The sequence below is a fragment of the Urocitellus parryii genome, chromosome 6 (assembly GCF_045843805.1).
Source record: "Urocitellus parryii isolate mUroPar1 chromosome 6, mUroPar1.hap1, whole genome shotgun sequence".
NCBI lineage: Eukaryota > Metazoa > Chordata > Mammalia > Rodentia > Sciuridae > Urocitellus > Urocitellus parryii.
The window spans coordinates 133,325,856-133,351,854 of record NC_135536.1 but is presented as its reverse complement, the minus strand read 5'-3'; the positions used below and the strand labels follow the sequence as shown (position 1 = coordinate 133,351,854).

The 25,999-nt window shown below is 38.8% G+C and overlaps 1 non-coding gene and 1 pseudogene across 1 annotated transcript; one reads left to right on the top strand and one right to left on the bottom strand.

Moving 5' to 3' along the window:
* Window positions 1-1,173: 1,173 nt before the first annotated feature.
* LOC113182279 (high mobility group protein B1 pseudogene) lies at window positions 1,174-25,999 on the bottom strand (annotated as a pseudogene).
* Window positions 13,460-13,649, top strand: LOC113182372 (U2 spliceosomal RNA). The gene has a single exon (XR_003300718.1). It is a non-coding gene; the product is annotated as a U2 spliceosomal RNA (small nuclear RNA).

Genomic DNA, 25,999 nt, shown 5'->3' with positions numbered 1-25,999 from the left:
CACATTTCTGCAGGTCTGTCCTGGCCTCTCCACTGACTTCACATAGAAACAACACTCCACGCCTCACTTCTTGGTCACTTTACCCCTGAGACAGATGGTCCCAAGTGTGTTGCTAGAAAAAAGACTCCTAGGACAGGATTGTGAAACTGAATTGCTTTCTGTTTTGATGGAATAGGGGCACTCTAACCTATGTTGAGTGAGTGCTGATAACTCTTGGCATAAAGTAGCATCAAAATTACTAAGGTTGTCACCTCTGGCTAGTTGGGGTGAGGTATAGGTGGAAGGTGAAATTGGGCTGGAAAATGGAGTGCCTGTGGCACTTGTCTGATATGGGGGCAATGATCATTAGAAGAAATATAGAGTAGGCCAACTTTTTTTAAAAAAATATTTTTTAATTATCAATGGACCTTTATTTTTATTTATATATGGTGCTGAGAATGGAACCCGCCCCCCGCCTCACACATGCTAGACAAGGGCTCTACCACTGAGTCACAACCCCAGCCCCAAGGCCAGCTTTTTTTTTGGGGGGGGGGGCGGAGCCACATCTCCAGCCTTATTTTGTATTTTATTGGAGAGACAGGGTCTCACTGAGTTGCTTAATGCCTTGCTTTTGCTGAGGTTGGCTTTGAACTCAAGATACTCCTGCCTCAGTCTTCTGAGCTGCTAAGATTATAGGTATTCACTACCGCACCTTGCTGTTTGCAGTTTTTTTTTTTTAATAAAAAATCGTATTTACTTAGAAGCATTTAGAATATCAACAATTGAAACTTTTTTTTTGCAATTACAGAGTGATATTCAGTTAACAGAACAACAATTATCTCATATAAGCTGCATCAGAGACAACTGAAGATGAAAAACTACTGTCCCCATATATAACTAATTTGTGCTGGGCACCAACAAGAACCTGCTTTAAATTTCCAAGCCAATTTACAACCCCCATCCTGTACCAGGCAAGGTTAGTGGTGAGTGAAAATACCACCAGGAAAGGGCTATCTAAAGACACATTTAGTAGTGTGTTATCTATACAAAAAAAAAAAAAAAAGACATTGTACAGTTTAAAAACAAATCTTACACAGCCTTGCATTTCAATTTTTTTCTTGAAAAAGAGTGAGTTGTGTACAGGAGGATTAAATGTTTTATAGACAAGGAAAAAAAAACTTCGCTAGAACCAACTTATTCATCCTCATCATCTTCTTCATCTTCCTCCTCTTCCTCCTCTTCCTTCTTTTTCTTGCTTTCTTCAGCCTTGACAGCTCCCTTTCTTGCTGCATCAGGTTTTCCTTTAGCTCACTAGGTAGCAGTACCCTTTTTGTATTTTTCCTTCAGTGGGGCAGCTTTCTTTTCGTAAGGCTGCTTGTCATCTGCAGCCATGTGATTCCACCTCTCGCCCGGTTTCTTTGCAGCATCACCAATGGATAGGCCAGGGTGTCTTCCCTTGATTTGGGGGCAATACTCAGAACAGAACAAGAAGGCCAACAGAGGCCTCTTGGGTGCATTGGGATCCTTGAACTTCCTGTTTGTTTCCCCTTTAGGAGGGATATTGGTTTTCATTTCTCTTTCATAATGGGCCTTGTCCACCTTTCCCAAGTCTTCAAATTTTCCTTTCTCTTTAACAAGACTTGGTCTTCCACCTCTCTGAGGACTTCTTAGAAAACTGAGAAGTTGACTGAAGCATCTGTGTGCTTCTTTTGTGCTCCTCCCGGCAAGTTTGCACAAAGAATGCATATGATGACATTTTGCCTCTCAGCTTCTTAGGATCTCCATGTTTAGTTATTTTTTCTCAGCGAGGTACAGAGTCGCCCAATGCCCATCCGGCTCTCACTTGCTCCCGTGCTGTCTCTGAGAACTCAGTGTACTGCAATGGCTGTTGCTTTTTGCAGTTTTTAAAAACATTCTTATGTCTTAAAGTTTCAAAGTCAACTGCTTAACTTTCAGCAACTGTTTGTAAAATGACGGAGCTACCAATGGTAGCTGGAAGTGCAGTCCTGGTAGCTCTCATGTCCCATCTAAGGCCCCACCAGGAAAAGGGTGGAGCTTGGGTTAGGGGCATGGGGTAGGTGAACCTCAAAACCTTGTACCTTGAGAAACTTGAACATGAAATCTTGAGTGTGAAACTTGCACATGTCAATGGAATGGAGATGTCAGAGCTTCCCTGACACAGTTCTAAGAAAGAGGTCACAAGATTCAAGGAGAGTGGAACATTAGAGTGCATCTATTAGGTAAGACCTAAGATCCCACCATATGACCTTTCCAGGCAGGCCCAGAAAAAATAAAGTAAGTATTTTTGAAATGCCCTGTAGGGCTGATAGGAGTACACACTGCCAATGAACCAGAAGCCCAAGTAAAAGTGGATTAGGTACTTGGGATGGCAAAGGCCATTTATGGAGCCCTTCCCTGCCAGGTCAGGTAGATGTAATTACTGGAAGGGGCTGCAAGGACAGTGCAGGCAGTTAGGATGCCTTGGAAAGCTTTGTGGTTTGATTAGTGTCAATGTGGATTGACAGCCCATAAAGGTGATGTTTGATTTGTGTTTAATAAAAAAGATCTAGCATTAAGAGTCAAAAGACTGATTCTCACTGAAAAGGAAAATTCTAGTACCTACTTCATTTACCACCCTGAATCAATTTTTGGATTGATCAGAGTCTATTAGCTGGAGGAGAGGCTGGGCTTCCTTGAGGAACACCATCTTATGTAGTATGCTGGTCGTCTTTCTCCCAGGGGATCAGTGGCCACTTGACTGAATAACTGTGCACTAGGGCAAAGAGACTACTCAGAATTTTACAGAATTGTTAAATATGGTTCTTAAGTTGGGGGAGTGGGCAATGAGGAGACCTGTAATGCTATCATGGTATTCCTATTTGTGGAGCCAGGCACAGTGGTGTACACCTGTAATCCTAGTTACTCAGAAGGCTGAGGCAGGAGGATTGCAAGTTTGAGGTCAGCCTTGGCAATTTAGGGAAACTCTGTCTCAAAATAAAACATAAAAAGGGCTGGGGATATGGCTCAGTGGTAGAGCAACCCTGGGTTCAATTCCTAGTGCCAGAAAGAAGAAGCAGAGGAAGAGGAAGAAGCAGCAGCAGCTTATAGAACTCAAGCACTTAATGGAGTTTTAACCCAATTCTTTTTCAGTTGGCCCAGTAAGTGTCAGGACAGTGAACTCCCTTAAAGATAAAAATGTGAATGTACTAGGAAAAAACATGGAGAAAACTAGTTAACTAGTCTAAGTATAGGATAGTCTTTCTAAACAAACAAACAAAAAAAATTTAAAACTCAGCTATTAAAAAAACTGACAAATTTTATTCCATGAATTTTAATGTTTCTGTACTCAGTGTCAATAGCATGAGAAAGGGTGGTGGTGGCAGGGAGGAAGCACTATTCTCGATTTAAAGGCTTGTCAACATACTAAAATGTGCTAAACCTCACCCCATGATTTTAATTTGTATACCTTTAATTATGAATGAGGCTGAGCATCTTTTAACATGATTTACAAACCAGTTATTCAGTTTTTCGGTGAAAGCAGATTTTGACTTTCAGCCATTCTCCACCCCTGTTGGTAAAGATCAAAACATTAACTAATACATATTTGACTACACCTTAAATAAATAAACACTTATATGCATTTTGGGGAAAAACTCATGTGTGAATTGATGTGGATTTTTTAAAGGGACACTTGACAATATGTTAAAATCATTAACACACATGTCTTTTGACTCAGCAATTCTATGTTGTTGTTGTTTATTGTTTTGTTTTGTTTTGTTTTGTTTTTGTACTGGAGATTGAACCCAGGGATGCTCTACCTCTGAACTACAACCCAACCCTTTTAAAATTTTATTTTGAAACAGAGTCTTGGTAAGTTGCTGAGATTTATTTAGCCTTGAACTTGCAATCCTTCTGCCTCAAATTTTGGAATACCTGGGATTAGAGAGGTATGCTCCACTAAGACTGACTTCATCAATCCTATTTCTAGGGTAAGAAATATATGTGTGTGAAGCCATATGTATGTGAGCATTGTTTGAAATAGCAAACTCTAAAAACAATCTAAATATCCATTCATGGGGAGCTGGCTAAATACATTATGAAATAACAGTTCAAATAAATACTATGGAGCTGTAAAAAATGAATGAAGCAGATATACACATAACATATGCTTCTCTGTGTATGCACAATATTAAAATATTTCTATTATTGTTAAGTGAAAAAAAGGCAAGCACAGTATAGCATACCTAGCAGTCAGTCTTTGAAATATTGAGAACTTGGGGCTGGGGATGTGGCTCAAGCGGTAGCACGCTCACCTGACATGCGTGCGGCCCGGGTTCGATCCCCAGCACCACATACCAACAAAGATGTTGTGTCTGCCGAGAACTGAAAAATAAATATTAAAAATTCTCTCTCTCTCTCTCTCTCTCTCTCTCTCTCTCTCTCTCTCTCTCTCTCTCTCTCTCTCTCCTCTCTCTCTCTCTCTCTCTCCTCTCTCTCTCTCTCTCTCTCTCTCTCTCTCTCTCTCTCTCTCTCACTCTCTCTTAAAAAAAAAAAAAGAAAAGAAATATTGAGAACTTCCCCTCTGCCAGGAACTGTCCTAGGTGCTGGAGATACAGAGGTAACCCAAACAGGTCAGATTCAAGCTGACATTCTGGTAGAGCAGAAAAATGATGAACAAGTAAAATAACCCATAAATGAGATAATTTCAGATGGGGGTGGGGAGATCAATGCTATGAAGGAAATTCAACTAAAGCTCAGGACTGTGAAAGATTAGGTGCTGGGGGTGGTGCTGTTTTAGAACAGGTGGTCAAGGGGGACTTCTCTAAGGTGCCATCTGAGTTGAGGCAGCAGGCACAAAGTCCCAGAGGCAGGAAAAAGCTGCCTTAAAGAGTACTTTAAAGTACTGAGGGGTCCAATAATGGCATAAGCTGAAGACAGTGACTGACAGGTGGGGCAGAGCAGTACAGATCAGGTCTGAAAGACAGGCAGGCTTGGAATTTGCATTTGGTTCTAGAAACATGTTCTCAGTGTGCAAAAAAGGGGCATAACAGACACACATAAATTCACTTCTTCTTGCATTTGTGCTTGTTTATATACATAATATATTTGGAAAGAAATATAAGGCTGATAATGGTGGCTGCCCCAGGGAGACTGGGTAGGAAAGAGATTTATGTTTTGTAACATAGTTTTTTAAATGCTGTTTGATATTTTTACCATGTGCCTGAATTACTTTTTCAATTAAAAACTAGTTAATTTTTTAAACTGTGAAAACATCTTAATATTCAATCTCAGTTGTAATCAGAGAAATGCAAATTAAAACATCAAGGAAAGAAGTTTTTAAGAAGGATTTAAAAACTCATAAAGCTCATGGTTGATGAGGATATAAAAAAAGACTTTTTTTTACTATTTGTATATCTTATTTATGGAAATGAGCAATAGTAAACCTTGCTTGAGGATCATTTGACTATTTTGATATCAAAGGCCTTTAACTGTTTTGGTAGATCCTTGCTTCAATCATTTCATGTCTGTGAATGCCCTCACAGGAAAGAACCACAGATAGATACAAATATTAAACTCTGAGGATATTTATTCTAGTATATCTATATCAGGGAAATGACAGCAACAGTTTAAATTCTAAAGAGTCAATTATTTAAATAAAAGAGGGTAAATCTATACAATAGAATATTATGCCAGTATTTTAAAGACTGTTAAAAGAATATTTAATGACAATTCATTTTAAGTCCTTTGGGTATAAACAGAGGAGTGGAATAGCTGGGTCAAATGAAGTTTCCATTCCAAGTTTTCTGAGGAATCTCCATACTGCTTTCCATGGTGGTTGCAACAATTTGCAATCCCACCAGCAATGTATGAGTACACTTACTTCCCTACATCATAAACACTTATAATTGCTTGTATTCTTGATAATTTCCACTCTTACTAGAGTAAGATAAAACCTTAGAGTAGTTTTGATTTGCATTTCTCTAATTACTAGAGATGATGAACATATTTTCATACATTGGTGGATAGATTGTGTTTCTTCTTCTAAGAAGTGTCTGTTCAGTTCCTTAGCCCATTTATTAAATGAGTTATTTGTTTTTTGGGTGTTAAGGTTTTTGAGTTCTTTATATATCTTGGAGATTAGTGCTGTATCTGAGGTGCATGTAGTAGAGATTTTCTCCTGTTCTGTAGGCTCTCTCTTCATATTATTGATTGTATCCTTTGCTAAGAAGAAGCTTTTTAGTTTGAATTCATACCATTTTTTGTTTTTTAATTGATTTTATTTTTTTAATACATAACAGTGGAATGCATTACAATTCTTATTACACACATAGAGCACTATTTTTCATATCTCTGTTTGTATATAAAGTATGTTCACACCAATTCATGTCTTCATACATGTACTTTGGATAATGATGTCCATCATATTCCACCATCATTGCTAACCCCCTGCCCCCTCCCTTCCTCTCCCACCCTTCTGCCCTATCTAGAGTTTCTCTATTCCTCCCATGCTCCCCCTCCCTACCCCACTATGAGTCAGTCATCTTATATCAGAGAAAACATTCAGCATTTGATTTTTTGGGGTTGGCTAACTTCACTTAACATTATCTTCTCCAACTGCATCCATTTACCTGCAAATGCCATGCTTTTATTTTCTTTTATTGCTGAATAATATTCCATTGTATATATATTCCACATTTTTTAATCCATTCATCTATTGAAGGGCATCTAGGTTGGTTCCACAGTTTAGCTATTGTGAATTGTGCTGCTATAAACATTGATGTGGCTGTGTCCTTGTAGTATGCTCTTTTTAAGTCCTTTGGATATAGACTGAGGAGAGAGATAGCTGGGTCAAATGGTGGTTCCATTCCCAGTTTTCCAAGGAATCTCCATACTGCTTTCCATATTGGCTGTACCAATTTGCAGTACCACCATCAATGTATGAGTGTACATTTTTCCCCACATCCTCGCCAACACTTAATGTTGTTTGTCTTCATAATAGCTGTCATTCTGACTGGAGTGAGATGAAATCTTAGAGTAGTTTTGATTTTCATTTCTCTAATTGCTAGAGATAATGAACATTTTTAATATATTTATTAATTGATTCTATATCCTCTTTTGAGAAGTGTCTGTTCAAGTTCTTGGCCCATTTATTGATTGGGTTATTTGGTTTTTGGTGTTTAGCCTTTTGAGTTCTTTATATACCCTAGAGATTAGTATTCTATCTAATGTGTGAGGGGTAAAAATTTGCTCCAAAGATGTAGGCTCTCTATTCACCTAACAGATTATTTCTTTTGCTGAGAAGAAACTTTTTAGTTTGAATCCATCCTATTTATTGATTCTTGATTTTAATTCTTGTGCTACAGTAGTCTTATTAAGGAAGGTGGGGCCTAATCCCACATGATGAAGATTAGGGCCTACTTTTTCTTCAATTAGATGCAGAGTCTATGGTTTATTGAATTCATACCATTTTTGATTCTTGATTTTACTTCATGTGCTTTAGGAAGTTGGGTCCCATGCCAACATGATGAAGATTTGGGCCTACTTTTTCTTCTGTGAGATGCACAGTCTCTGTATTAATGCCTAAGTCTTTGATCCACTTTGAGTTGAGTTTTGTGCATGGTGAGAGATAGAGGTTTAATTTCATTTTTCTACATATGTATTTCCAGTTTTCCAAGTACCATTTGTTAAAGAGCGTACCTTTTCTCCAGTGGATGTTTTTTGTGGTTTTGTCTAGAATAAGATAACTGTATTTATGTGGGTTTGTATCTGTGTCTTCTATTCTGTGCCATTTGTCTACATGTATATTTTGGTGCTAATACCATGCCATTTTTGTTCAATAGCTCTGTAGTAGAGTTTAAGGTCTGGTATTGTGATGCCTCCTACTTCACTCTTCTTGGTAAGGATTGCTTTGGCTATTCTGGGTCTCTTATTTTTCCAAGTGAATTTCATGATTGCTTTTTCTAGTTCTATGAAGAATGTCATTGAGATTCTCATAGGAATTGCATTAAATTTGTATAACGATTTTGGTTGTTTGGCCATTTTGACAATACTAATTCTGCCTATCCAAGAACATGGGAGATATTTCCATCTTCTAAGGTCTTTTTAAATTTATTTCTTTAGTGTTCTGTAGTTTTAATTGTAGAGGTTTTTCACCTCTTTTGTTAGATTGATTCCCAAGGATTTTACTATTTTCAAGGCTATTTTGAATGGTGCAGTTTTCCTAATTTCTCTTTCAGTGGATTCATTGCTGATGAATAGAAATGTATTTGATTTATGGATATTGATTTTATATCTGCTATTTGCTGAGTTCATTTATTAGTTCTAGAAGTGTTCTGGTGGAATTTTAGGAACTACTCAATATAGAGAAGTTCAATATAGAATTATGTCCTTGAAAATAATAATAGTTTGACTTCTTCTTTTTCTATTTGTATCCCTTTAATTTCCTTCATCTGTCTAATTTTTCTGGCTAGAGTTTCAAGGACTATGTTGAATAGAAGTGGTGAAAGAGTGCATCCTTGTCTTGTTCCAGTTTTTAGAAGGAATGCTTTCCATTTTTCTCCATTTAAAATGATACTAGCCTTGGGTTTAGCATAGATAGCTTTTACATTGCTGAGGTATGTTTCTACTGTCCCTAGCTTTCCTAAAGTTTTGAACATGAAGAGGTGCTGTATTTTCTCAAATGCTTTTTCTGAATCTACTGAGATGACCATATGATTCCTGTCTTTAAGTCTATTAATGTGAGGAATTCCGTTTATTGATTTCCATATGTTGAACCAACATTGAATCCCTGGGATGAACCCCACTTGATCATAGCACACTTGCTTTTAAAAATCTTTTTGTATGTGATTTGCCAGAATTTTATTGAGAATTTTTGCATTTATGTTCATCATGGATATTGGTCTGAAGTTTCCTTTCCTTGTGTCTTTGTCTGATTTTGGTATCAAAGTGATACTAGTTTCATAGAATGAGTTTGGAAGGGTTCCCTCCTTTTCTGTTTCAGGGAATAATTGGAGGGGTATTGGTGTTAATTCTTGTAGAACTTGGTTGATAATCTATCTGGTCCTTGGATAGTAGGCTTTGAATGGCATCTTCTATTTTATTGCTTGAAATTGATCTGTTTAAATTGTGTATATCCTCCTGATCCAGTATGGGTAGATCATATGTCTCTAGAAATTTGTCAGTGTCTTCGAGATTTTCTATTGTATTGGACTATAAATTTTCAAAGTAGTTTCTAATAATATTCTGTATTTCAGTAGTGTCCATTGTGATATTTCCTTTTTCATCACAAATTATAGTAATTAGAGTTTTCTCTCTCTTTTTCTTCATTAGCATAACTAAAGGTTTATCAATTTTATTTATATTTTTAAGAAGCAACTTTTCATTTTAGTCAATGTTTTGAATTTTTGTTTGTTTGTTTGTTTCATTTTCTACGTTTTTGTATTTGCTACGAGTTGCTTTGTGGCATAACATATGGTCTCTCTTAGAGAAGGATCCATGTCTGCTGAGAAGAAAGTATATTCGCTGCTTGAAGGATGAAATACTCTATATATGTTTGTTAAGTCTAAATTATAGATTGTATTATCTAGTTTATAGTTTCTTTGTTTAGTTTTTGTTTGGAAGATCTATCCAGTAGTGAGAGAGGTGTGTTCAAGTCACTCAGTATTATTGTGTTGTGGTCTATTTGATTCTTGAAATTGAGAAGGGTTTGTTTGATGTATGTAGATGTTCCATGGTTTGGGGCACAAATGTTTACATTTGTTATGTCTTATTGATGTATGATTCCCTTAGACAGTCTGAAATGTCTTTCTTTATCCCTTCTGACTAACTTTGGCTTGAATTTCACTTTATCTGATATGAGGATGGAACCCTCTGATATGAGGATGGTTATGCAGTCCATATGAGTGATATGTTTTTTCCTAACTTTTCACCTTCAACGGTCTGTGGATGTCTTTTCCTAGAGGGTGAGTCTCTTGAAGACAGAATATCATTGGTTCTTTTGTAAAAAATCCAATCTTCTAGTCCATGTCTTTTGATTGATGAGCTAAAGCCATTAATACTCAGGGATATTATTGAGATATGATTTGTATTCCTGGTCTTATTTTTGGTTTTTAACTTGTCTTAGTTTCTCCTCTGATTGACTTTTTCTTTAGTGTAGTTCCTCCCTTTGCTGGTTTTCATTTTTTTCTCATTTCCTCCTGATGCAATATTTTGCTGAGAATGTTCTGTAGTGCAGTCTTTCTAGTTGTGAATTCTTTTAATTTTTGTTCATCATGGAAGGTTTTTCCTTCATCTTCAAATCTGAAGCTTAGCTTTGCTGGATCTACAATTCTTGGTTGGCATCCATTTTCTTTCAGAGCTTGATAAATATTATCCCAGGACTTATAGGTGTTTAGGGTCTGGGTGAGAAATCAGCTGAGATCCAAATTGGTTTCCCCCTATATGTAAGTTGACATTTTTTTTTCTTGAAGCCTTTAAAAGTCTATCCTCTTTCTGTCTGTTATGCATTCTCAATAAGTGTGCCTTAGTGTGGGTCTGCTGTAATTTTGTACCTTTGGGGTCCTGAAAGCCTCTTATAGATGATTTTCTATTTTATTCTTTAGATTTGGGAAATTTTCTGATATCACGTCATTGAAAAGATTGTGCATTCCTTTGGTTTGTATCCCCATATCTTTGTCTATCCTGATAAATCTTAAATTTAGTCTTTTTATGTTATCCCATAATTCCCAAATGTTCTCTTCATGGTTTCTTACCTTCTTCTCTGTATGGTTAATTTTATTTTCAAGAGTAAATATTTTGTCTTCATTGCCTGAGGCGCTGTCTTCCAAGTGGTCTCATATATTGGTGATACTTTCTGTTCAAGTTTTTGATTTGATTTCCTATTTCCTTTATTTTGAGATTTCTGTTTGATTTCTTTTTATAATCTCTGCCTCTTTATTGAAGTGAGTTTTCAGTTCTTGTTTTTTTCTCTCTGATATCATCTTTTATTTAGAAAATAAATTTAACTATGTATCTTCTAAATGCCATCTCTGACATTTCTTCCACAATATTTTTTATGAATTCTAGACAACATTCTTGATGTTGGAACATCTTGGTTTTATTTGAGATGCTTTGTTCCCTTGTTTTTTCATGTTTCATGTTGTCTTTCCATCTAGTCGTATGGATTTGAGGCAGTAGTTTCTACTCTGTAGTCGTAGAGTGTCCGTGAAGGTTTCCAGTACCCCACCTTTAAAAGGGATACCAAGGGCTGGGGATGTGGCTCAAGCGGTAGCGTGCTCGCCTGGCATGCGTGCAACCCAGGTTCGATCCTCAGCACCACATACAAACAAAGATGTTGTGTCCGCCGATAACTAAAAAATAAATATTAAAATTCTCTCTCTCCCTCTCTCTCTCTCTAAAATAAATAAATAAATAAATAAATAAATAAATAAATAAAAGGGATACCAATATTAACAGCACCCAATGCAAACTACATACAGTCTTACACCAAATAGCTCCTATTATGGCATCTATAGTTTTGTTGCAATAAGTAGAAATGATGCATTTAATTATCATCAATTATCATTCAATTATCATCTACAATATAAAGTTTGCTAAAAGGGTTTACAATTTCAAATGATGAAGAAAGAAAGAATAGAAGTAGTATAGGATTTGAGATTTATGAGGGAGAAGGAGAGAAGATAGAAGTAAAAAAAAATTATAGTAAGAGCAAAGGAGGAATTAATAGACATTGGCTGTTAGCCTGAGAGAAGTGAGAAAGAGAATTCAAAGAGACAGATCAGTGAGAGAAAAATATATGCAGATTAAAAACAAAGTAAAAATGTAAAAATACATATCAAAACTGTAATATACTATTCATAAATCCATTCCTCAATAAATTGATGCATGAAAAATATTTGGTTTCAAAGATGGTAGATATGTGAGAAGGATAAAAAAGGGGGGGGAGAATCTCAATGAAAAATTCAACACTTTTTTTCATTGTTGTTCAAAAGTTTCTCAGCTTCCCTTCTCTGCTGATATATGTGGTTGTCAAAGTTTTATGGTAGCTCTAATCTGGTGGGTGCTAGACCAGAGTCTAGCAGGGTGAGCCGATAGCAAGATGCCCTCACACCCTCTTCCAGTCTTCCCACCTGTAGTAGCTGGCTCCTTCTGTATACCCACACATTTCAGGACTCATTGAGATGAAGAGAGTCTGGTTCTCTCCAGTTTCTCCAACCTGTGTTTTCCCCAGGGTAATGTCCCCCATCTCTGGGTTTCCAAAGTCTTGCCAGGCCCAGACTGACCCATGCAGAACCAACTGCAATCTGAGGGATGTGGGCTTCAGATTCCCCAGGCTCTGCCTCATTGCATTCCCAAAATCTCAATGCTGTTTTATCTTGCAGATAGACCACCAGGGATGTGCTCTCACAAAGGAGAAACCCTGCAAAGAAGCAGCCAGATGACAGCCACTGGCACACCAGCAGGAAGTCCTCATTTGCAGGTACCCTGACAACTGATTGCCAGGCCCTGGTCAGTGTCCCCAGGCTGAGGCAGCTGCTCCCCAAGATGTCTGCAGTGTTAGCTACAAACCTGCAGGCCCCTTGGCCCTGGACTCCCAGCCCTGCCTGGTATCCCAAAATGGTAGCAGCTTCCTGTAACCAATCCTGTGGGTACCCTGACAACGGACTTCCAGGCAGCAGTGGGCAGCGGGCGATTAGTGGATGATTCTTGGGAAGTGAGCAATGGGCAGCAAAAGGCAGGCAATCATCAGGCAAAAGGTGGGCAAATAGGCAAATAGCCAGTGATTAGCAGCCTTTGGTGAGCAACATGCTAATTATTTTTTAATTGTAGCAAAAATATCCATAATATAAAATGTACCATCTTAACCACGTTTATGTTTTCAGTTCAGTGGTATTAAATATTATTGGGCAGCCTTCACCACCATCCATCCACAGATCTCATTTCATCTTGCAAAACTGAAACTTTGATCCTAGGTGAAGTGGCCTGTAATTCCAGCAATTTGGGAAGCTGAGGCAGTAGGATTTCAAGTTCAAGATCAGCCTGGGCACCGCAGGGAGACCCCGTGTCAAAATAAAAAAAGTACTGGGGTATAGATCAGTGGTAGAGCACCCCTAGGTTCAATCTCCAGTACCAACCACATAACACACACACACACACACACACACACACACACACAGAGCAGAACACAAACTGAAACTCTGCCTATTGAACAGCAACACACCACTTCCTTCTTCTCCTCCCCCTACCCCTTTTCTCTGGCAGGTACCAGTCCACTTTGTGTTTCTATGAATGTGACTATTCTAGGTGCCTCACGTAAGTGGTATCATACAATGTTTGTACTTTTATAGCTGAATTATTTCACTTAACATAATGTTTTCAAGGGTCATCTTTTCTATAGCTTGTGACAGAATTTCCTTTCTTTTTAGGGCTGAATAATTTTGTTTAACATTCACCCAGTAATGGATACTTGGGTTGCTTCCATCTTGCTTTTCAGCCTTTTGGCTAAGATCATATGTAATATCTGTTTTATCAATTTAATATCTGATACATCCTCTATCCAAAGTCAATATGTTAAGTGGATGTTTGAAACAGGAAGATAGAACAGGAGCTTGCTCTGTCCTTTCCATGTATTGCCCTAGTATAGCAATACTTCAAGGATTGTTGCACCCCACCCCACAAAACAAACAAAAATCTCCTCAAGCCTCTGCTTTCAATTCCTTCTCCTCCTTCTCCATCTCCTTCTCCTTCTCCTTCTCCTTATTCTGGTAATTGAACCCAAGGGCACTTTACCACTGAGCCACGTGCCCAGAACTTTTTATTTTTTATTTTGAGACAGAATCTCACTATATTGGTGAGGTTGGGCCTTGAACTTGTGATTGTCCTGCCTCAACCTCCTGAGTTGCTGAGATTATAGATGTGAACCACCATTCCTGGCCCTGCCTTCAATTCTTTTGAATGCATACTCCAACTTATAATTTCTGGATCATAGGGTGATTCTGGTGTCCATCAATAGTATACAAGTGTTCTAATTTTTCATGCCTGTGAACTTGAAGACACACACACACACACACACACACACAAAGTCGGCCAAAGAAGGTTGTACTAGCAGGAGAGAGAAGAAAGCTTTGAAAGAAAATCATGTCTGAGGAAGGTTGGTGGAGGGCATAGGGCCAGGGGGCAAGGATTTCAGGGATCCTAGCAGCCTGTGCCTGTCCACCCTGACCCAGGCCCCATGAAGTACTTGTGGGTAACTGCAAAGCCATTTTTGTATTGAAGGGTTGATTTTTTTATTAATCTATAACAACTTTGTATATATCCTCCCAGTTTGCCATTCTGAACTAAATACATCCCTGGAATGTTACTTTAAAATGACATCTTTGTCATATCTTTTTAAAAATATGAGTACCGACAAATATTTCTTAGCCTTTTATTTCTGACCCACTGATTTGTCCATGCAGTTCTATGAGACATTCCAATAACCAGTATGTTTAGTCCCCCTTTGCACCCCTGTCTGCCCATGTGACCTTGAATCTTCCTCCTTGTTTTTCTAGGTATATTTATTCTGGACCAGTTAGAGCCCCTAGAGTGACAACCAATCTTTAGGACATTATTATCCTGTGCCTCCCATGTGGGTCTCTCTCTGCCCAGCAGGAACTCCCATGCTAAAGCCCAGAGTGATAGTAACTCACACTCAGCCATAAGTAAGGAATCTCTAGGTGTGTTCCCACTTACAGCTAGACCCACTATCCCCACAATATTATTGTGTTCTCTTTCACTTGATCATCCTTGCTCTTCATCCCTGCTGATTTGCCCAGAGCCCCTGAAAAACTTTTCTGTCTCCAAAAATGGGTTAAACTTTTTTTCTTGGGCCAGAAGCCTCCTTGGTGGGCACCATTCTGTTAAGGGGCCACTATGGTTACGGAATGCCTGGGACTCTTGACTCCTGGTGTTGTTTTGTCCATTCTCCCTGAAGCTATCTGCAAGACACTGAGTTTTAGAAAATGATTGTCCCCATATTGTAAATGCCTTAATGCTGACTTTAAGGGAGACCTTTTGACAGAGCAGAGGAGGCCAGACAAATGTGGTGGAGTGATCTCTGTGGGAGTCCATTCCGGGGCCGCCCACTGGCTCCTCTGGTCTGACAGCTGAAGATCATCTGCTTGAACAGATAGCCTGGCTGCTCAGGCATCTGGACACATTTTGATCATATTTAAATCTTTATTTGTCTTGTGTACCCCATGGAGAAATAAATGATCTCTGAGAATTAGAATGACAGAATTGTGAGTTTCTTCTAGAGCTTGCCAGCACGGTCGATCAGAATGGAAAACTCCTGATGGATTTATGAAGAAATGGGTACTGTCAAATGATAACATTTGGAACAAATCTTGGAGAAACTCTACTGCTATATTTCTGCTTTGAGGTTTGCTGTTAGACAACTGTCATTTTTGGACTGGATCTGGGAGAAAAGGGAAAAGTGATCGTTTCCTACACTGTCCCTCAGCCAAGCCATCCATATCCCATTGCAGTTGGGTTGTGCTGATTTGGCAAGAGCAAGGGATTTTGGAACTTCATTTATGACATTTTCTTTTTAATATTTTTTGAGTTGTAGTTGGACATTTATTTATTTATTTTTACGTGGTGCTGAGGATGGAACCCAGTGCCTCACGCATGCTAGGCAAGTGCTCTATCACTGAGCTACAGCCCCAGTCCTCTTTTATTTTTTCTATTCTTCCCAAGTTCTATTCCCTGGCCAGTGGACAGGAGGTGACTTGAAAACTAATAACCCTTATGCTCAAGACTCAGCCTCTTGGAAAAACAGGCAGTCTTCCTCTGCTATCCAAATCCAGACAGGGAAGTGTTAGGGAAAGGCATGTGGCCCCTGAGATCTAAGGGCAGGGATGGCTCCTCTGAATTAATTCAGGATGACCCTTTTGGCAATTTCATAACCCACTCTAGCAGCATCAGGATCTGGTTGACCCCAGTGGCACGGGGTAGAGGTTCCAGAAGGCCAAAGTGCAAGGCCTCCCCCAACCTGCCCAAGCTGTGCCTTAATTTGTTGTGACTGTTCCAGAAAGTTCCAGGGCTTTCTTTGAGGCAGCCTCCTCTGGGGGAGTCCAAGTGAGAAGAATCACAAAGCCTCCTCCTCACAGTGTCATTGTGTTCCTGCCTCACCTAACTCTGGTCGAATTTCAACCTGACTTGTTCTCCTCCCTTGAAGAGGTAGTTTCCACCTGGCTCTGCCACATGATCCTCCTAGAGCTGGAAGGGCTGTCATCTCCACTTAGGGGAAGACTCTGCAGAGGAGATGAGACCTCCGGGCTTGCTTGTTGAAATGATAAAGAAGGCGGGTGTGTATGCACTGAGGATCAAAAGAAAATAATTCAGAAGATCTCCTCTTAAGACAAACTGCCCTTTGGCAAAGCTGATGTCTTGCTGCATAATTTTTTTGTTGTTGTTGTACTAGGAATTGAACCCAGGGGTGTTTACCTCCCACCCAATTTGCTGCTGTTTACCACTGCACCGGCTCTGTTTCAAATGTCAGAAGCTGGGTATTAATTCCTTCTTCTCTCTTCATTTCTTCCTTGATTTCTCATGTCACCGAAACCAGTATGTCAGCTGTGAGCTGCACTGTTATTTTAGGTACTCCTGAGAAAGAAAAACAAGCTGCCAATTAAATTATGAACAATGCTTTCTTATTTAGAATTTTTTGGTGAAACAGTGGGGGGGGAAAGCTCTTTTTAGACATATTTAAACATATATTTTATTGTAGTTAGCTCTTGTACATTAATAAAAAGGAAAATCTAAGAGTCATAAATTGGAAGTTTTTAACAAAACTTCTTTATAGCCAAGCATGGTTGTGCACACCTGTAATCCCAGCAATTTGGGAGATTGAGGCAGGAGGATCACAAGTTCAAGGCCAATCAAGACCAGGGCAACTTAATGAGACCTGTGTATCCAAACAAAGTAAAAAATGCTAGGGATGTAGCTGAGAAGTAGAGTATTTGCCTAGCATGTGCAAGGCCATGGATTCAATCCACAGCACCACTAAATAAATAAATAAATATTTCTTTACAGGAGAGACTGCCATAAAGATTGATTCTCCTGAATCCATTTCCACCCCCTCCTCCCTAGTTCTTTATTCTTCTTGGTACTGGGGATTGAACCCAGGGGCGCTTTACCCCTGAGCTACATCCCCAGCCCTTTTTATTTTTTATTTTGAGACAGGGTCTCCCTAAATTGCTGCGGCTGTCCTGGAATTTGTGATCCTCCTTCCTCAGTCTGAGTAGCTGAGGATTATAGGTGTGCACCACCACATCCAGCTTCTGAATCCCTTTCAACTCAGAGCTGGTAATGACCGTCTTTCTACACATTGTTGCTGCCTGTGCATTCCGAGTGTTGTTGACACAGGATTTCTTAACCAAGGCTCCACTACCACTTCTAGAATTTTCTCCCAGCTGTTGATGGCCATTCTGCAAGTTATCATCCTGTACCTCCTGGCCTTTTAAAAATTATTTTAAAAAAATCTAATAGAAAGCGTTCAGACAAAATTTGCAAATGTGCAGACAGTAATAACTAATCATAACTGCTGCCTGGCCAATAGCTACAGTCAGCAATATTGATTGTAAGACACATCCAGTTTCAAAGAAATGAGTGCCTTAGAAATGATGAATTCTAGTAAACCTTAATATTTCCTCTCCTTCCCACACCTCTGCTATGCCTCTGGGCAGGGGGATGCTTCAAGTCACATAGAAAGAAGGTCGTATTCTTGAAAAGACTGGTACTTCCTGAGATATCAATCCTATTACATGGATATCACTGGAAAATAAATCTTTGAATATAACACTTGGAGCACAATTCTGCTGTTTCTTTAGATAGAGTCTTAAAAGAGAACTTAGATACTTAAGAAATATCTTATAAGAAATAATATAGAAGATAATAAGAAATATAGCATTCTGACTATTCTTTTCATGAACATAAACCATAGTTACTAGATCAGATGTGAGATAAGAAGGCATGTGGGGGCACAGACCATGATGGGACAGCACCAGAAAAGAATGCTCTCAGCAGACCAGAAATGGTCAGGTGCTCCTGAAAGACAAGAGAATGGGGCTAGACAGAAGGAGGAAACCACAGCATAACCACATGCAAGAGATGTCTGCTATAGAAGTCAAGTGCACCTCAGAAGCTCTAGCTCGATGATGGGAGATGTGGTGAATAGAAGGAAGCTCTAGGGAACCTTTATTATTGTTGTTGTTGTACCTGGGATTGTACCCAGCAGGGCTTAACCACTGAGCCACATCCCCAGCCCCTTTTTATTACTTATTTTGAGACAGGGTCTCACTAAGTTGCTAAGGGGTTCAGTAAGTTGTTGAGGCTGGCTTTGAACTTGCGATCCTCCTGCCTCAGCCTCCTTGAGCAGCTAGGATTCCAGGTGTGTGCACTGCACCCAGAAACTCTAAGAAACTTTGAAGATGATTAGTTGAGGCACTGCAGTGGGAACACAGGACTTGCTCCCTGATTTCAAATAGAGGACACAGGACTTGCTCCCTGCTTGTGACAAATAGAGGACAGCAGAGGCATCTGCCTGTAGTCAGGAGAGGCAAAGTGGACACTTGAGCTCAAAAAGTAGGGCACTACCCTGAAAGGCCACCAACACTGAGAAGCAAGAAAATGATTAAAAACATGAGCTATTGGTTTCACCCACCCAGCAGATTGTCCCATTCCTTCACAAAATGATTAGATTCAGGACAAAGCAAACAATGACAATTTTCACACAGTGGCCTCATGAATTAGGAATGTTAAATAAGTAATAACAATTTGACTAACAGTGGCTCAAGCAAAAAGAAAGGCATTCAATTAAATCACATCATAAGATGTCTAGAGAGCCGGGTGCATCATGGCACATGCCTGTGATCCCAGCTACTCAGGAGGCTGAAGCAGAAGGATCTCATGTTTGAGGCCAGCCTCAGTAACTTTGGGAAACCCTGCCCCAAAATAAAAAATAAAAAGGATTGTGGATGTAGGTCAGTGCCAGAATACCCCTGGGTTCAATCCCAGTACCACAAACACTCTCACACACGAATGTCTAGAGATAAGTGATTTCAGGTTTGTGCCCATGACCCAATAAAGTTATGCAGGAAACACTTTTTCTACCTTTCCACTTCACCATCCTTAGTATAGATTTACCTCATGATCTCATTACAGCTCCTGCCCTCCAGACATCACACCAGGTCAAAGGAAGAAAAAATGAAAAGGGCCAGTATCATTGAGTTTCCCTCATAAAAATATCCCTTTATTTTATTTTTTATATTTTGCAGTGCTGGGGATTAAACCCAAGGGTACTCTACCACTGAGCTATATCCCCAATCCTATTTATTTCTTATTTTAAGATAGGGTCTTACTAAATTGCCCATGCTGGCCTCAAACTTAGGATCCTCCTGCCTCAGCCTCCTGAGTAGCTGGGGGCTTACAGGTGTGCGCCACCATACCCAAGTTTCTTCAGCCTTAAAAAAGAATGAAATCTTGCCATCTGCAACAACATGGATAAACCTGGAGGACATTATGTAAAGTGAAATAAGTCATGCATAGAAGGATAAATACTGCATGATCTCACTTATACATGGAGTTTAAGAATATCAAATTCATAGAAGCAGAGTAGAATGGTGGTTTCCAGGGGCTGGAGTGGTGGGGATGGGAATGGATTGGGAGGTGTTGGTGAAAGAATTCAAAAGTTCAGTAAGACAGGAGGGACAGAATCAAAGCACTGTAGTGAGGCATAGTGACAATAGTTGATAACAATGTGCTTCATACTTGCAAATTGCTAAGAAAGTTGATTTTAAGTGTTTCACTACAAATGAGAAGTATGTGAACTACTGCATATTTTCCTCGATTTAACCATTCCAAAACATATACATATTTCAAAACATCATATTGTTCACCATAAATATATAAAATCTTTAGTTTTCAATTATAAAAGAAGACAAACAAGTGATCTATATCTAAAGACAGGGTGATGACATCTCATAATAAAAATAAAAGGGCAATCCTTAACGAGAAAAAACACCAACTAAAAATGAACAAAAACTAGATTGACTTCAGCCTTTCTTTTGGCAATGTTGGATACAAAAAGATAATGGCAAGGTTCTGAGGAAGAAGAACATTTTCAGCATAGAATTCTACCCCAATCTACTACCAGTGAAGTGGGAGGATAAAACAAGATCATTTCACACCTATGGGCTCTAAGCCATCTTATCATCCAAGAACTACATATGAAAGAGTTATTTAAGGATGCATTCCAACAAGAAAAAAGAGCAATCTGTGGTGGATGGACACTGAAATGGGCACACTATGATCCCCACCTCCTGGCGCTATCTCCCTGTACAATCTCCCCAGGCGTATGGACAGGACCTGCCACGTTGTTCTAACATTAGAATACAGCAAAGATTTTGAATTCCCTTTTGCCAGAGGAAGGCGGAGACATGTTGTGAGCTGCCCTATAGTGAGGACCCTCTGGCAAGATGAAAGTTGCCAGCCAACCCTCAGCTAGAAACTGAGACTCTCAGTCCTACAGTCCAAACAGAACTAAATTCTAGGTCCTTCTTCAGTCAAAACTTCAGATGAGACTCCAGCCCTTGATTGCAACCTTATAAGAAACCCTAAAGCAGAGAACTCAGTTAAACCATGACTAGATCCTGACCCACAGAAACTGTGAGAAAATATATGTATTTTGTTTTAAACCACTAAATATGAGGTAACTTTTAAAAATGCAGCAACAGATAACTTTTACCAAATTTATGTATTTTTTTAATACTTTTATTTTTTAATTTTTTTAAGGCAGACATAATATCTTTATTTTATTTTTTATGTGGTGCTGAGAATCGAACACAGTGCCTCACGCATACTAGCTGAACACGCTACCACTTGAGCCACATCCCCAGCCCCGGGGCCAACTACTTTTTTTTTTTTTTTTTTTTTGAGAGAGAGAGAGAGTGTGAGAGAATTTATTATTTATTTTTTAGTATTTGGTGGTCACAACATCTTTGTATGTGGTGCTCAGGATCGAACCCGGGCCGCACGCATGCCAGGCGAGCGCCCTACCGCTTGAGCCACATCCCCAGCCCACTTTTACCAAATTTAAAATTCTGAGATTTAAGAAGGTATAATGGGCAACAAAATCAGTAAAAAATTTTTGATATTTCCAAGGTGTTGATTAAAAAATAAAAATATCTGGAAGAAAAATATTTTTATTTCAATATGGGAGATGGGAAGAGAAGAAATAAGAGAGGGAAGTAAAAGAGTAAAAGATTTCTCATTTCATTTAAGGGATAATATAGAATCTTATTAAAATCTAGAGATTGATGTATAAATATAGATTCAAATATCTATATTACAAATTTCAGGGTAAAAAATTTCTTGAAAAAATTAAGTTATGTCAAAGTATTGCTTAGGAGGCATATGCACACAGAAAAGTAGAGAACAGTAAGAACAAGAGCAAGACAGTAAGTAGATTGTCAAGCAGTAAATGATGCAGCAGAACCAAGAAAGCCAAATCCTACTGCAGAAGTCAGAGACAAATATACTACAAAGAAAGGATACCACAGAAAAGGAACATTCAGGGATCAGCCCAAAAATGAACCTTTGGAAATTAAGAAACTTTTTTTTTAAGAGAGAGAGAGAGAGAGAGAGAGAGAGAGAGAATATTTTAATATTTATTTTTTAGTTTTTGGCAGACCCAACATCTTTGTTTATATGTGGTGCTGAGGATCGAACCCGGGCCGCATGCATGCCAGGCGAATGTGCTACGGCTTAAGCCACATCCCCAGCCCCTGGAAATTAAGAAACTTAACAGTGGAAATGAAGAGTTAAAAATTAAGGAGGCTGAGGCAGGAGAATCACAAGTTCAAAGCCAGCCTCAGCAAAAGCAAGGAGCTAAGCAATTCAGTGAGACCGTCTCTAAATAAAATACAAAATAGGGCTGGGGATGTGGCTCAGTGGTTGAGGGCCCCTAAATTCAATCCCTGGTACCTGAAAAAAAAATTAAAGTGGAGGAAATCTCACCAGAAAAAAAAGCAAAGAGACTAAGAGATGGAAAATTGAAGAGAAAATATTATCGGTCCAGCAGGGCCAGGTGCAAGGACACACACACACAATCCCAGCAACTCAGGAGGCTGAGGCAGGAGGATCACAAGTTTTAGACCAGTCTCAGCAACTTAGTAGGATCCTGTGTGAAAAAAAAAAAAAAAGATAAAAAGGGCTGTGTGTGCAGAGCACCCCTGGGTTCAATCCCAGTACAGAAAAACAAAACAAAAAATCATTATTTAGTCTATGCATGACCCCTCCCATTTTATTTGCTATGATTTGCTTATGCAATCAGTTATATAATGAACCCATAAACCTACCACCCAAGTTACCAATAACATCTATGAGCACCTTGCCTTTCCTGTTTCCTGTACTCCACCAACTAAAGGTAACCACTGGCCTCTATTTTCCATTTATCACTTCTTTGCATTTTAAAATTAGTTTTATAAAAAATAGTTTTATCATATATATGGGTGCCTGAACAATATATTATTTTTATTTTATTTGGTTTAGAATCTTATTAAAAAGGCACTACTTTGCATGGTTGTTGGAAATGTGCTTTTATTCACTCGTGGCAATTCTTACTAGATTCATACCTGTTGTTGAATGGTCCTATAATTCATTCATTTTCAAAGCTATAAGATATTCCACTGTAAAAACAAACCAAAGTTTATTTATTCATTCTCTTACCAGCTTGGGAGAATTGGGAAGGGGTGTGTTTCTGTGTGCACTGATACTGAAAAAGTTCAGACTTAATTCCCTACAGTGGAAAATCAACAATGTCCAAAACTGAAAAATCACGAAATAACAAAATATCCGTATTACTTAGGAGTAAAGTAATAAGTGTTAGAAGAATCAGCCAATGAGTGAACATGGTTTCCAAGGGACAGAAGGAAATGGTTGGGGATAGATAAGGGGATTGCTGCTCTCATGACAGGACTTATATAAAAATTTTGCTGGGAAAGATGATGCACACCTGTAACTCCAGTGACTTGGGAGGCTGGGCAGAAAAACTGCAAGTTCAAGTTCAGCCTCAGCAACTTAGTAAGACCCTGTCTCAAAAATAAAAAATAAAAAGGGCTAGGGATATAGCTCAGTGGTAGAGTGCCCCTCGATTAATTTCCTAGTACCAAAATAAAAAATTAAAAGATTTATACAAAGATTCTTACTCTTAAACCAAATGTATGGTATAACATTGATAAAAGGTGAAAATATTAAGGACAACTACCAGAATAACAGAAATAGTACACATAGCTTGTAAACCAATTATGAGAGGAGGAAAAACGGAACAAAGGAAATGTGATCAATTCAACAAATGACAAAAAAATAAAAAAGAAAAACAATTGTTTCAAAAAAATGATTAGTTGGCTGAGGATGCGACTCAGTGGTACAGTGCTCGATTGCCTAGCATGATGAGGCCCTGGGTTCCAGACGTAGCATTGCAAAAAAATTAAAAATATTAGTTTTAGAAAGGATGTTCATTTCCTATTACTGTTATCACAAATCACCACAAACTTTGTGGCTTAAAACAACATAAATTTGGGTTGGGGTTGTGGCTCAGAGGTAGAGAGCTCACCTAGCATGCATGAGGCACTGGGTTCGATCCTCAGCACCACATAAAAATAAAATAAAGATATTTTAGGGGCTGGAGTTGTGGCTCAGCGGTAGAGTGCTCGTCTAGCACATGCAAGGCCCTGGGTTCAATCCTCAGCACCACATAAAAATAAGATAAAGGTATTGTGTCCAACTACAACAAAGATTTAAAAAATATTTTTCAAAAAATGATATTGTGTCCACATACAACTAAAAAAATAAATATTTTTTAAAACCATAAATTTATTATCTTATAGTTCCAAAAGTTAAAAAAATTGGAAGTAGGTATTGCAGGGCCACAATCATGGCGTGGGCAAGGCTGCCTCCTTCCACCAGGAAGATTCCATTTTCTAGCCTCTCCCAGCTTCTGGAGGCTGCCCACTTTTGTGGACTCTTTCTTGCTCCTTCCTCCATCTTCAAAGCAGTGTGGTCAAGTCCTCTTCACATCCTCTCACTCTGAGATGACACCTCTATTCCCCTCTTCCACATTTAGGAGCCCTCAATATTATGTTGTTCCCATCAGGAAAATTCAGGATCATCTCCTTATTTTGAGGTCAGCTAATTAGCAACCTTCATTCTACCTTTTCCAGGTCCAATAGCAGTGTTCACAGGTTCCAGGAATTAGGATGTGGACACCCTTGGAAGGACATTATTCTGTCTACCGCAAAAAAATATTGCTAATAGAAAACAGCTAAACAAACAAACAAAAAACAATGAAAGTCCAAAAAGAAGGAAAAAAATATTGAAAAAACAATAAATTCACCAAAACTAAACTAAGACAAAAGATTTCAGATGAAAGTAGGCCACAAGGGCCAAAGAGAAGAGAGAAGGAAAACCTAGATAAATAGTAGTAGGAAAAAAGTGCCTTTTTTTTTTTTTTTTTTTTTTAAGGGACAGGGTCTGGCTATGTTGCCCATGTCAGCCTTGAATCTTGGACACAAGTGATCCTCCTGCCTCAGCCACCTGAGTAGCTGAAATTACAGGCAGGTGCTACGGTGCCCAGCTAATAATAATGAATTCCTTTGGTAATAGAGATTGAACCCAGAGACACTTACCACTGAATCATATCCCCATTTCTTAATTTGAGACAGGGTCTTGCTAAGATGCTTAGAGCCTCCCTAAGTTTTTGTTAAAGCTGGCCTTGAACTTGTCTTCCTCCAGCCTCAGCTGCTCCAGTCATAGGGATTACAGGATGTGCCACTACACCTGGCAATAATAGTGAAATTTAAGAACATCAACAACAAAGAGAAATTTTAAAGTTAACAAGAAAAAGACCAGATTGTTTCCAAAGAACAAAGATCAGATTTACATCAATTTTTCAACAGCACTACTGGATGCAAAAAGACAAAGGAGCCTTATTTTCAAACTGTAGAAGGAAAGGAAATTTAAAACCTAAAATGTTACAACCAAACTTTAATTCAAATGTAAGACCATAATTTATAAAACCTCATGAAGCATAACAGGCCTGAGAAGGTTCACTACAAAAAGATCCACATTAGAAATACTTTCCAATAAAGTATTTAAATAGTAGGAGAGACAAATCTAGTTGATGCTATAAGATGCACAAAAATCAAAAGCAATCACGCTTGTTTCTGAAAAAAATTGAAAGTGAAATTAAAGGCAAACATACTCCTCTTCCTATAGTAGAGCTATGACATTCTTAAAAGGGAGCTATAGATATAAAGTTTTCGAAAAAGTAAAAGATAAAGAAAAATTAGAATAATAAATTAAGTTGGTAGGAACTTTTCCAATTACATGGACAAAGTAATTGGATATTTTGTTTGTTTTGCTTTTTGGTTTTTTGCAGTGTTGGGGATTGAACCTAGGTCCTCATACATGCTGAAGGAGAGCACTCTACCCCAGTCCTTGTTATTTATTTATTTATTGTGTGTGTGTGTGTGTGTGTGTGTGTGTGAGAGAGAGAGAGAGAGAGAGAGAGAGAGAGAGAGAGAGAGAGAGAGGGTGTCACAAATTGCCAGGCTGCTCTCAAACTTGCAATCCTTCTGCCCCAGCCTCCAGAGTCAGTGGAATTCTAGGCATAGGCCACTGTACTTGGCCCTAAAGTAATTTTAAAAGGTCTTCATTCCTCTATTAAAAAGATAATGAGGGAGATCCAAGATGACAGACTGAAGGGAGGCTGCATTCCTTGTTGCTCCTTGACTAAGGATTCAAGCAGAGAAAATACTGTTTCTCTACCAGGCAGCCAATGCTGCCTGAAAATGCCCCACTGTTCGCCCCGATCACCCACACAATCGTCCTCCATTTGCCCGCAGATCGTTTGCTGATTGATGCCAGTCACCTGCCATTTGCCTGCCTTTTGCCAACCCATCACACCTTTTACCTGCCCCAT